This window comes from Carassius gibelio, chromosome A22, assembly GCF_023724105.1.
Source record: "Carassius gibelio isolate Cgi1373 ecotype wild population from Czech Republic chromosome A22, carGib1.2-hapl.c, whole genome shotgun sequence".
NCBI classification, from domain to species: domain Eukaryota; kingdom Metazoa; phylum Chordata; class Actinopteri; order Cypriniformes; family Cyprinidae; genus Carassius; species Carassius gibelio.
This window is the reverse complement of record NC_068392.1, coordinates 4953312-4967208: the sequence shown is the minus strand read 5'-3', so window position 1 is coordinate 4967208 and position 13897 is coordinate 4953312. Positions and strand designations below refer to the sequence as shown.

The 13897-nt window shown below is 33.8% G+C and overlaps 2 long non-coding RNA genes across 2 annotated transcripts; both read right to left on the bottom strand.

Moving 5' to 3' along the window:
- Positions 1-1667: 1667 nt before the first annotated feature.
- On the bottom strand, positions 1668-5244 carry LOC127942895 (uncharacterized). The gene is made up of 5 exons (XR_008149459.1): positions 4277-5244; positions 3561-3861; positions 3288-3355; positions 2474-2491; positions 1668-1939 (listed from the first exon to the last, which is right to left on the bottom strand). It is a non-coding gene; the product is annotated as an uncharacterized LOC127942895 (long non-coding RNA).
- A 2749-nt stretch (positions 5245-7993) lies between these two features.
- LOC127942908 (uncharacterized) lies at positions 7994-10613 on the bottom strand. The gene is made up of 3 exons (XR_008149478.1): positions 10577-10613; positions 10332-10425; positions 7994-9454 (listed from the first exon to the last, which is right to left on the bottom strand). It is a non-coding gene; the product is annotated as an uncharacterized LOC127942908 (long non-coding RNA).
- Positions 10614-13897: the final 3284 nt, after the last annotated feature.

Here is a 13897-nt window from a genome sequence, read left to right as displayed (position 1 = left end):
TTTGGTCCTCACGCGCATCTGACGCTCTGCGGCGCGTCTCCGCCCCTCACACGCGCGTTTACAGCGCTAAATTAATCATCTTTTGCCAATTATTATACATTTACTTCATTGTCAGCTCCAGGTACTTCATTTATTATTGTTCATTGAACTGTTTGAAACAAAAAAAGGTTGTATTTCAGTAATAATTCTAAATTATCAAAATAAAATATATAAAATAATGGTTTCTATTTTAATATCCTTTAAAATATAATCTATTTCTGTGATGTGCAGCTGTATTTTCAGCATCATGAAAATATGATGATTTATTATTAGAACTATTAATAGTTGTGCTAGCAAATATTATTTTGGAATCTGTGATCTGTGAAAGTGTTTTAAAGTTTGTGGTTTTACAGAACATCACAGTTATATATGACATGATAATAAGGCCTGAAGTTAGGGAGAACATTTTAAGGAAAATATAAATATATTTTCATAATGATTTTTTCCTTCTCAAACCTTGTCTGTGGTGTAAAAACACCCCTGGCCAAACGGGGTGCATCTCTTCCCCTCTTTGATAATTACTGTAGTTACCATGTTCTGAACATCACATCCTTTCTTTTGTCCCTAGATGTAATCTATATACATATATATATAGGTGGTTGAATAAAAATATTTGGACATTATTTATAAAAATTACCTCAAGTTAGCACCAGCTTGTTAGCTAGACATTTAGCATCAGCTACAATATTTACTTATTTTCAGTACTGTTATGAATAAACATTCATGTCTGTCTAACGTTACTCGTCTAGTTAATCCAAACAATATACATATGTATAACGTTACTGTTAATACACAATATAAAAACAGATGTCATGGTAGCATTTTAATAAAACTGTTAATATTACGGTAGCGGGGAATTTGGACATGCATGAGTTATTTTATTTAATCTGTGTTAGTTTAAGGTTATTTTATTTTATTTTTTAACCTAAAACACAGAGACGCTGATTGATGTGTCTGCATGTCAGCATTTCAGTGGGCTTAAACAAATCACTCTTTACAGCGGATTTAGTTCCCAAACAACTGACAATTTTGACCTAAATATGATTTTCAGTTACAATAATTAATCCTAAATTTCGACATTAATAACTTACTTTTAGCAACATCAGACGCACGCGCGCTCACAAGATCTCCCGCTTCTTACTTCTGTAGACTCGCACTTAACGGTTCATTTGAATCAGTGAGTGGTCGACTCCAGAACAGCTGCAATCGGATCATTATAATTCGTAAACGAATCGTTTGGTGCGATTCGCGATCCGATTAAAGTTTATTTTGAAAAGACTCAGTTCGTTCATGATGAATCAGACACCGCTTCTGCGTGTCGGAGCACGTGATATATTATAGGGAGTAACGACCCAGATAGCAAACAGTCATTGAAACTATGCTGAATCAACATCCCGTTGTCAACATTAAGTCATTGAATCAACATCGAACTCTGATGTTGATCCAACATCATTTTGCACCCTGATTTAATATTGAAACAATGTTGAAATTCTGTCCATAGATCAACGGAATTTCAATGGTATTTCAATTATCAGGAATATTGAAACAATGTTGAAATTTCAACTGAACTAAGGATCAACGTGATTTCAATGGAATTTCAATCATTTTTAAATTTTAATTTTAAATGTAATGCCATAAATTAAATAGCCTGCTTTATCTACAGCCAGGATGTTAAAAATTAATAGAACATTTAAAATCTTGTATAAAACACAGAACACACCACACTATTTAAAATCAAATTCCTGTTTATTAGCCTCTACTCTTTATTTACACTTCATTGTCATCTGATGCCTGCATAAGTTGTCGTCCAGTCCCTCCTGCCCGGTCTGGCGAATAGCGCAGCCACTTTTGGGTGAAAATTGGGTGATGGTAGCTGTCCCCATCTGCTGAGTAAGAGCATCTAAAACAGAAGATAAAATCACAATGCAAAACAAATTTAGCATTTAAGTTAAACAGAACATATATTTGAACAAATTCAGTAGCCTAGGCCTATGATTTTTCAATGATCGGATAAGGCAATAAGTTCTCGTGTTGTAGGCTAGATCATATTTCCCCTATATTCAAAGCACTTTTCAAAACTGCCTGTTCATGGATGTATTCGAATTAAAGGAAGGCAAAAAGTATTAGCTTGCAGTGACCTCTTTCATAAGGAAAATGTATGAGGCCAATTGACTCAAAAATGTTTGTTTATTATTTTATTGGTTCAGAAGTAGTTGTTAACACCACAAATTTAATATAAATAACTGGATACTAATTAAATAGTTAATGTAGATTAGAGTTACCATAGACAAAAGATGTTTTGACAAAATAATCATAGACAAAAACCGTTGCATTCAGTTTTTGATGAGGTTTTGGGCTGGAAAACCAATTGCAAGTGGTGCAAGTTGTTTGCAGAAATAAAATAAAATGAAATCAAAAATATTGTTTTGCTTACTTGGTGTGCAATAGTGATCTGTAAAAGAACAGAAAAGACAAAAATTTCTGTTAAAAACAGCAATTAAAATTCACAATCATACAGGGTGACTGTACTTTATACATATGTACTCAGGTAACCAATCTGTTATTAAAAATATAAAAACAAAGAATATAAACAACATAATATACAAATTAAATATACAGTGGTTGATTCTTTTCAGCTACAGTTGATGTAATAGTAGCATTCAAGAAATAAATGTAAAATATAAAAAACGAAATACACTTTAATGTAGGCCTATAAAATATACAATTCTCATTAAAGCTAATGAATTACGCCCCATTAACTGGACTCCCCCGGCCTCTCAGATCACCATACATGTTAAAGGGATTTTAATGCTAAAATATGCTATTTTTTATGCTGCACTTTCTTCCTATAGTGAATATCAAGCTACAATATATATGTTTGTCAGCTCAAATGTTTCAGTGGTAGAACTTTTGCCTGGCGTGTCAGAGGTCTGGGTTTGGGTATTAAAATGAAGTACAATAGTTGTGCAAGTACAATGCTGTATCACTTGTGACGCAAACATCCAAAAGCAAATGAAAGCCGATGAGTACAACTGATGAGTAGTTTACACTTTATAGATTAGGGGGTGCAGAAAGCTTTGTAAATTATTTATAATGTTTATTGAGATAATAGTACAATGTTGACATTTCAATGATTTATAAGTGATTTAAATATATTAACTAGTAACTATTAACTATTAAGGATTTTGTTTGATTCAGTTGTTTACTGAAGGCCCTGACTGAAACCCCTGGGTACTCAGGGTACTCACTGTCTGACAGCAGGTTCACTTAGACTCTGCTCATCATCACTGAAGAGTCCAGGAACAAAACAAGCAATCTGACACAGAGACAACAATATTTACTCTGCAGTTCCAGGTTCATTAGAAGGAAACAAGATAAAGCAGAGGTAAAATGCAGATAAAAGACAGAATAATATATATAACAACAATAATAACATATGTTATATACAAATTCTACTATTAATAATATAATCTTAAAATAACAGAATCTATATTTTTAATTTTAGGTTGAGTGTGACTTACGTTTTGATGTCAGGGACTCCTTAAAATTGGTGAAATATATTCTGAAAAAGGCATATTAATGTATTTCATGAGCTTCTTTCATGAGTATTTCATGAGCTTATTTTCATGAGTTCACCTGTATTTCTAAGTCAGTATCTCCCTTCAGCAACATTTCTGAAGGGAGATACTGACTTAGAAATACAGATTTACTGAAGAAGCTCATGAAATACATTAATATGCCTTTTTCAGAATATATTTCACCAATTTTCTTTTCAAAAATCTTGGAGTTTCACTTTGTTCTGTATAGTTTATTTCTGTCCTCCTGAAATCACAGAGCAATTTGTATTAATATCTGTTTATCATGAAATATAAACACTCATGTGAACTTGTTTTCAGCCGATTAACGTTACACTCTCAGTGTAAGTGACGTCATCGATTCAGTAAATCAGCCTTTTCCAAAAAAAAAAACACTGACAAATCACCAGCAAAACATTCACAGAGCCATCAAAATATCTCATACACACACGAAGATTTGATGAAAAGCCCAGAGTTTCATCAACAAGAGCTCAAAATTAGCCTAACGTTACCTGAAAACTGAAAAGACGCTAACGGACTTTTTCGAAGACATTAAACCATTTCTATAAAATAAATGTAATTGAAACATGTCAATAACAAGTAAGAAACTTGTCAGAAACATTTGTATATCATATTTGTGTGATTTTAGCGACTAAACTTACCTAAAACAGCGTAAACCGCAGCAAGAGACGGAGATTACTGCTTGCCAGTAACGGTTTTTGTATTGACGCCCCGTTTCCATGGCAACTCTGCTCCCCGCTCGCGCAGAACTCACCGCACACACAGCATTCACACAAACAAACATCTCGAGTTAAAGCATTACATTTATAATGTACAGCCTCATTCAATAATCACTCACTATAGAGACGGATTCTTTCTGGCAGCCTGTAAAAGAGTGAAAAACACGACGAAAAAGCAGTCAGGACTTCTCTTTAATAAACCGCTTTTACATTTTCCCTCCGAGAAACTGCTGGAAACTCAAGGCTTTAACATTAATTTACCGTGACCGTTGTCTAAACAAGTTAACGGTAACATTATTTGAAAATGAGCCAGTCTCTTCAGCTGCCCACAGACTGTATAAAAACACACCGCGTGCCTGTGCTGTCTGGGTTCATATCGAACATTAAGCAAGCTTACCTGTACGCTTGTGCCAAGGGTCCAGAAATGAGCTGTGTCCGGTGCAGTACGTTGGGTATACCACCCGTTGATCTCCCGGTCAACCAAAAATCGATGGATTTTCAATCATATTTCCCGGTCAACTATATTTCGATGCATTTTCAATCATATTTCCTGGTCAACTATATTTCGATGCATTTTCTATCATATTTCCCGGTCAACTATATTTCGATGACTTTTCAACAACAGCATCATTTCTCTGTCCACTATAAATCAATTACTTTTCAACACATTCAGGGATCACCCGGTAACCAAATATCAATGCTTAATCAATCATAAAGATAACTATGGATCAATGTTGTTCCAATATTGTTGCCATCAACATTAATAACATCAGGTTTTCATCGATATGATAATGTTGATTCAACATTTATTTTGCATTGAAATTTCAATATCAACCATAATGATGATTCAGATGGAAAAACAATGTTTATTCAATGTTGGCTTGCTGTCTGGGGATATCCCTGCTGAAAAAAACAATAGAAACCATTACAGAAATTCTAATGGTTTCCATTACAAAACCATTACAAACCATCAGCAATTAACCATTAAAACCATTACCAAATGGTTTCCATTACGTAGTGTGTTTTGGGCATATTCCATTAGGATTTATTGGTTTGTATTGGTTTCCATTACAAGTTTGTATTGGTCACGATTTGCACATAATGGTTTCCATCACAGTTTTGTATTGGTTCTGATGGTTCCATTACAAGTTTGTATTGGTCTTTATTAAAACAAATTTAATGGTTTCCGTCGGTTTTGTAATGGTTCTGATGGTTCCATTACAAGTTTGTATTGGTCTTTATTAAAACAAATTTAATGGTTTCCGTCGGTTTTGTAATGGTTCTGATGGTTCCATTACAAGTTTGTATTGGTCTTTATTAAAACAAATTTAATGGTTTCCGTCGGTTTTGTAATGGTTCTGATGGTTCCATTACAAGTTTGTATTGGTCTTTATTAAAACAAATTTAATGGTTTCCGTCGGTTTTGTAATGGTTCTGATGGTTCCATTACAAGTTTGTATTGGTCTTTATTAAAACAAATTTAATGGTTTCCGTCGGTTTTGTAATGGTTCTGATGGTTCCATTACAAGTTTGTATTGGTCTTTATTAAAACAAATTTAATGGTTTCCGTCGGTTTTGTAATGGTTCTGATGGTTCCATTACAAGTTTGTATTGGTCTTTATTAAAACAAATTTTATGGTTTCCGTCGGTTTTGTAATGGTTCTGATGGTTCCATTACAAGTTTGTATTGGTCTTTATTAAAACAAATTTAATGGTTTCCGTCGGTTTTGTAATGGTTCTGATGGTTCCATTACAAGTTTGTATTGGTCTTTATTAAAACAAATTTAATGGTTTCCGTCGGTTTTGTAATGGTTCTGATGGTTCCATTACAAGTTTGTATTGGTCTTTATTAAAACAAATTTAATGGTTTCCGTCGGTTTTGTAATGGTTCTGATGGTTCCATTACAAGTTTGTATTGGTCTTTATTAAAACAAATTTAATGGTTTCCGTCTGTTTTGTAATGGTTCTGATGGTTCCATTGCAAGTTTGTACTGGTCTTTATTTGCATATATTTAATAGTTTTCGTTGCAGTTTTGGTTCTGATTTGAATGTTTAACTGATAGCTGGTAATTAGGCCATTAATTAATATAAGTAAATAATTTAAATTATTAATACAAACTGTACACAGGTTTTGTCAAGAATATATTTTTTTTATTTATTTAAACTTCATATCAACCTTTCAATAGCAAACAGTTCAGGTTGTTTTGCAAAGAATTAAGAATATGCACCTAAAATCAAAATTATTCACAGAATACTCAACATAGCTGGAATTAACACAAAACCTTGACATTACATTTTATTTTAATTATTGTTATTCATTAATGCATTAATAGAAATGCAGGAACTATGAACTGTTTTTGTGGCTTGTAGCTGTCTCAGACCTGCAAAAAAAAAAAAAAAAGGGACAATTCATTAGGACAATGTACCACATTACCAGTATGTGAGATTATCCATTCATATATTTATATGGCAGTCTCAAAAAAGTTATTGATTTTTCTTTCATGCCTAAAATCATTAGGATTTAAAAAAAAATAATGTTCCATGAATATATTTTGTAAATTCCCTACCATAAATGTATCAACTTAATTTTGTATTAATAAAATGCCTTGCTTTGGATTTCAAATATTTTTCACAATATTTAGATTTTTTAGCACCATCAGGTTCCAGATTTTCAAATAGTTGTATCTCAGACAAATATTGTCCTCCTAACAAACCATACATAAATGGAAAACTTATTTATTATTATTATTGAAATAAAAATCTAAAAAATAAAATAAAAACAATTACCCTTGTAACTGGTTTTGTGGTCCAGTTTCACAAATAGGCTTGAATAATTACATTATCTACTTTTTATGGTACATAGTCTCTATTCACTTCGAGTCATATTAGATATGAGGTTGTAGCAATTCCATTTGGATATGGATATGTAAACACTTACCACTGACAGTTTTATCTGGTTTATGTCACTGATCTCCTCAGCCAGGTATTTCCATACACTTAGGAGGCGTTTATTTCCTATAAGGTGTGGCCTTTTTTCTTCAGCTTCTGAGACAGATACTCTTGTTTTGAACACACACACGCACACACATAAACAAAAATTGAAATTCAAGAACTGATGGACTAATCTCAGACTTTAAATCTGACCACTCTCAAGTGGAAATTAAGTAGCATATGTGACCTGTGCTGGCAAAGTTAGTCACAATGAGCAAAAATCAGTTGAGGTTTTTTTTCTCATTAAAAAGTCCTTCAAAATGATGTATAACTGTATATATATATATATAAAAAAATGACTGAGCTACACCCGTTTGAAGTTGAAAGAGTTGGCAAAATCAACTCTTTTCTATTTTCTAAAGGTTCCAAACCAAAATCACTGAGCAACATTGCATCTTTTCCTGCAGTTCTTTTCTTAATAATAATTCACTTTTTTATTTTACATCCGAACAAAAAGCATTCAAGTAAGAAAAACAAATAATCAAATGTAAAATCCCTTTATTCATTACAAATAAATTAATTATTAAAACTATAAAAGCAGTTCAATTAGTCATTCTGTGTATACAGGTGCTTGTCATATAATTAGAATATCATAATTTCAATTCAAAAAGTGAAACCTGTATATTATATTCATTCATTACACACAGACTGATATATTTATTTATATCTGACAACTAAGGAAAATCCCAAATTCATTATCTTAGAAAATTAGAGTATAACTTAAGACCAATACAAAGAAAGGATTTTTAGAAATCTTGGCCAACTGAAAAGTATGAACATGAAAAGTATGAGTATGTACAGCACTCAATACTTAGTTGAGGCTCCTTTCCCCTGAATGACTGCAGCAGTGTGGTGTGGCATGGAGTGGATCAGTCTGTGGCACTGCTCAGGTGTTATGAGAGCCCAGGTTGCTCTGATAGTGGCCTTCAGCTCTTCTGCATTCTTGGGTCTGATATATCACTACTCAGCAGCAGTACAGTCCTTTTTGAAGCGAGACACTTCTGGTTCTGTCTGTTGTTCAAGAGTGGCTTGACACAAGGAATGTGAAGCTGAAACCCATGTCTTGCATACGTCTGTGTGTAGTGGTTCTTGAAGCACTGACTCCAGCTGCAGTCCACTCTTTGTGAATCTCCCCCACATTTCTGAATGGGTTTTGTTTCACAATCCTCTCCAGGGTGCAGTTATCTCTATTGCTTCTACACTTATTTTCTACTACATCTTTTCCTTCCCTTCTCCTCTCTATTAATGTGCTTGGACACAGAGCTCTGTGAACAGCCAGCCTCTTTTGAAATGACCTTTTGTGTCTTCCCCTCCTTGTGCAAAGTGTCAATGGTCGTCTTTTGGACAACGGTTAAGTCAGCAGTCTTCCCCATGATTGTGTAGCCTACAGAACGAGACTGAGAGACCATTTAAAGGATTTGCAGTTGTTTTGAGTTAATTAGCTGATTAGAGTGTGGCACCAGGTCTCTTCAATATTGAACCTTTTCACAACATTCAAATTTTCTGGGATACTGAATTTGGGATTTTCCTTAGTTGTCAGTTATAAACATCAAAATTAAAAGAAATAAAGATTTGGAATATATCAGTCTGTGTGTAATGAATGAATATAATATACAAGTTTCACTTTTTGAATGGAATTAGTGAAATCAACTTTTTGATGATATTTTAATTATATGACCAGCACCTGTATTTATCAGGATATATATATATATAACTGTAATTTGAATGTCGGATTGAAATGAACACTGTTATTTGAGTAGTTAATTGTTAGCATAAGTGCGGCTAATAATAATAATTAAAAAAATAATAATTAGCATGTTTTTGTGTTTTGCTTTGGTACTGAAATTGGTACTGTGACAACACTAAAAGTTAGACCTCGATTAATGTGTTCAGGTGCACTGCAGGTTGGAGCAAAACTCTGCATGTAAGTGGACCTTAAGAGACAATGTTGAGATCTCCTGCAATATGTCCTGAACATGCACAATAAAGAGACAGAATGACTTACAACACTGGTGTCCAGTCCTGGGCTGAAGGACCAATGTTCTGCAGAGTTTCTGCTGATCCTTGATCAGCTGCTCAGGTCTGCTTAACTGGGGTTGGAGCTAAACTCTGAAACAAGAGAAGACAACCAATATTATGAAGTTAAAAAAAAAAAATGATTCAGAAATATGCACAACGTTTGAAAATGCACAAAGATGAAAAGAAAGCTATGTGTTTAATGAGAACTTTCCACTGAAAAATAAGAACCAATATTAAGTCACAGATGCATTTTTATTAATTCTTATTAATATTGTTTAAATATGTTACAGTAACCTTGTGGTTTATCAATGATTTTCAGTCTCTGAAATAGAAAAGATCTATCAGTGCTGTATGGGATCATACATACATCATATGTAATGATATTTAACAAGAGTTCTAATACTGTGTCGTCACTGGACAGCACAACAAAATACAACAGAGCCTTTTTATAATCAGTGATGCTCTCTACACTGGATGCGGCACGAAACAACAAATCACAGACGGTGATCTGATGCCTTTTCCTATTTATGATGTACTGACACAAAGTTTAAATGATTTTTAACAGTCACTTTGGTGTGAGAGTGTGTAGCTTGGAGATAAGTCTCATGTACACCAAGAACTGCATTTATTTGATCATAAATAAAAATGGTAATGTTGTGAAATATTAGTACAATTTCAAATAACTGCTTTATATGTGAATATTTTGTACAATTTTATTCTTGTTTTCACAAAGCATGATTTCTGAAGGATTGTGTGACACTGGAGACTGATGCTGAAAATTCAGCTTTGATCACTTATTAAAACAAACTTAAATAGAAAATAGTTATTAAAAAAATGGTAATTTCACAATTTAACTGTATTTTAATCAAATAAATGCAGCAGTGGTGAGCATAAAAGATGTCTTTGAAATACATGACAAATCTGACCCTTACATTTTTGAATGGTGTATGTTTGACGAATTGCTTACTATTCATGGTTCATAATGTCTAAAAATGTTCTTCGACAGGAGATATGACTCTAGAGCACAGCCATCAGCATGGAAGAACCTAGGAACATAAGCACTGTCACAGAGACAACAATATTTATTATACAATGCCAGGTATAAGGCATATACTATAGCAGAGGTGAAATGCAGAAAAGACAAATAATAATTCACAGAATATATAATTTATATAATCATTTACAATAAATATATATATATTTTAGTTTTACTTATTTAGTAATGCTCCTACAGCGTGGACATCAAAATGCGTATGTTTTCATCCTCTCTGTCAGCAGCTCTTCAGAAATGTTAAAATCAGGAACTTCTCCTGTGTCATAGATGTTTTTTTCTGCCACTTCTGAAATCACAGAACAAGTTTGTATTTATGTGTTTACCATGAAAGCAGTGGCGGCTCCAGACAATTTTGATTGGGGGGGCAATGGGGGGGTCCTAGTCTTTTCAAGGGGGGTCTCATGAAAACCAACAAAAATACAGTGGACATGGCTAATAACTGCATTTTTCTGCTACTAAACAACAAAAACACCTTTGCAATGTAAACAAATGACAGGCTATATTTGTTATTCATATCCTTCACACTGCACTTTCATGTCAGGTATATTATGCATTTTTACTGACATTGATATTTTTACATTTATTTACAGATAGATATTATTGAGTTTACAGGCTAAAGTGGTCTTGCTGTTGTAAACACTGTTGCTTTTGTAGAAAAAATATTTGCATCACATTTAAAATATAATTATATTTTAATTCATTTTTGAATTGTTTTTATTTTTATAATGATAATTCAGAGAATGAGAAAATCTGAATAAGCCTTACTAGTGTTGTGATAATTATTTTTACATGTTAAAAATAAATAAGTACTGTAATATAATAAAAGTTTATTCAAATAACATAAAAAAGACCAGACCCCTCGATGCATGTGAAACTTTTCTCCCTCAAACAGCACGCTAGTGTTACTTCTACACTACAGCAAAGAGTATAGAAGTTACTTCTATACTCTTTGACTACAGGCTACACACTGCAATATAAACAACGTATCTGCGTGTTCTCACATCACATCGTTCTTGTAAAATAATAATAAGTAAATAAACACCAAAATCACTTCGCTGAGAATGAAACACCACTTACCAGCTGCCACGATGTTGAAAATATCCTCTAGCAATTAAAAAATGCGCGTGCAGCATGAGGAATCTTCCTGGTTGGATGAGGTCGTAGTCAGGTGAACGGTCATCATGTTGGTCATTTTATTTACGGCTAAATTATTATTAATAAATTGTACTAATATTATGATTGGGCGTGGGCAGGCATTCACAAAAGTTTATGTTATTACAAAAAAAAAAATGAGGAAATTTTGCTTTGACAAAAGGGCACTTAAGGGGCAAAGGAGCAGGTGCTCAAGTGAACCGGTTCTTTCGGACAATTCGATCAAATAAACCAGCTGAAAAAAAAATGGTTCACCGGTTCTTTTGCGCTCGATGTAATGCCGTCATTGGCGATGATTGCCCTTCATTCAAGCCTTTGGTTTACCCGCGCTTATAACATTAGCACAAAATCAGTTCAGAATCAATCACCAAAAGAATCAGTTCGGTTCAGATGCGCTCTGTGTCAGTCTGCTTCACGCTGAATCACGCATGCGCAGTTATCATCAGCTCATCGGTTCTCGAATCGGACGCGTCCGACAGAAACGGTTCTCGGTTCAGTGTATGAATAAATGTCGAAATAATTATTATTTATTATTGTTCTGCGTAGTTTGAAGAGAAACATGTTTGGATCTTTATCCCGCATATATATATTTTTTAATCAGGAAGAGGCTGGGGGGTCAAATGGGGGGTCAAGGCATTTTTTTGGCAGGGTCTTGAGACCCCCCAAGACCCCCCCTGGCGCCGCCGGTGCATGAAAGATCAAAACCTGAAGGTTTCAGTCCATTTTCACGCTCTATGTAAGTGATGTAACGTTATCCGGTTACGTTAGTGCACATTTTAGGATTAAACAGTGCATACTTTTAGGGTTAAATTAATTCGGTTAAGTTACTTCCATTCATCCATTGATATATATGGAGAGAGACAGAGAGAGAGAGAGAGAGAGAGAGCTCATCTACACACAAGATGACATTAAAAGCCCAAACTTAATAATAAGAGCTCATGTCTATCGTTACCTCTTGTAATTAGTTAGCCTTACCTTTGAGATGCTAACGGACTTTTTCTGACGACGCTAAACCATTTCTATAAAGTAAATATTAAACGAAAGCGTATAATTTACATGAAATAAAGTGTCAGGAACACTTTAATGTACTATTTGTGTAATTTAATAGACTAAACTTACCTAAAAAAAAAAGTGAAACCACATTGAGTGTCAGCGTTCAGCTGCTTGACGGTTGGGCTGCCGCCTCGTTTCCATGGTGACGTCCTCCGCTCCAGTTCTGCGCGCGCGCACATTACAGCACTTGGAAGTCACGCAGAATTTCACTGTTATTTCACATCTATTTTTGGGCTAAATTTGGACCAAATCCAACAGACAAAACAAAGACCAACTTTCAAGTCAATTTTGAAGGCCATGACGAGTCGAGTTGATTTAAAAAAAAAATAATAATAAATAAATAAATTAAATGAATTAAAAATAACCTTTCCAAATGACGTATGGTGGCAATCCAATACAATACATGCCACCAATAGAAGAAAGCAATTTACCAATAGAGACCCACAGGGACCATTACTGTGACCATTACAACCAACATAATTCCCATTATAACCATTAAAACCATTACAAATTTTGTAATGGTTTCTATTGTTTGTGTGTTCATTTTTTTTCAGCAGTAGCCTACCCACTAAGACCATTACAGTTTTCCAAAGAAACCACTTAATTTATTGGAGTCATAATGGTTTCCACTGGTGTCCAGTAGATACCACTAGAAGTTTCTAAAGGTGTTCTATTGGTCCTTAATGGTATCCAATAGACAATACACACCACCAATAGAAGAAAGCAAATTACCAATAGAGACCCACAGAGACCATTACAGTGTCCATTAAAACCATTAGAATTCCAATGAGAACCATTAAAACCATTACAAATTCTGTAATGGTTTCTATTGTTTTTTTCAGCAGGGATGTTTTATGAAATGTAGTGAAGTTAAAAGTACGATCTTATGCTTTGGAATGTAGTGAAGTAAAAGTAAAAGTTACTCAAAATAAAACTACTTCAGTAAAGTACAGATACTTGAAAAATTTACTTAAGTACAGTAACGAAGTAAAGCTACTCCGTTACTGTCCACCACTGTTTATTTTTGTGCTAGAACGGGCAAATATATAAAAAAAGGTCAAAATTCCCTCTCCAGCCTAATACTATATATTTTTACCATACAATCTCTATTCTGTTCCTGCTGAAAGGAGGCTCAAAACGCTCCCCAGATAGCAAGAAATCATTGAAACATATTAAGTCAATGTTAATGCACAAATGCTAATTGCATTGAATTAATATTACAAGAAAAGTGATGTTGGTTCATTTTTGCATCCAAAGTTAATTCAGAAACAAGG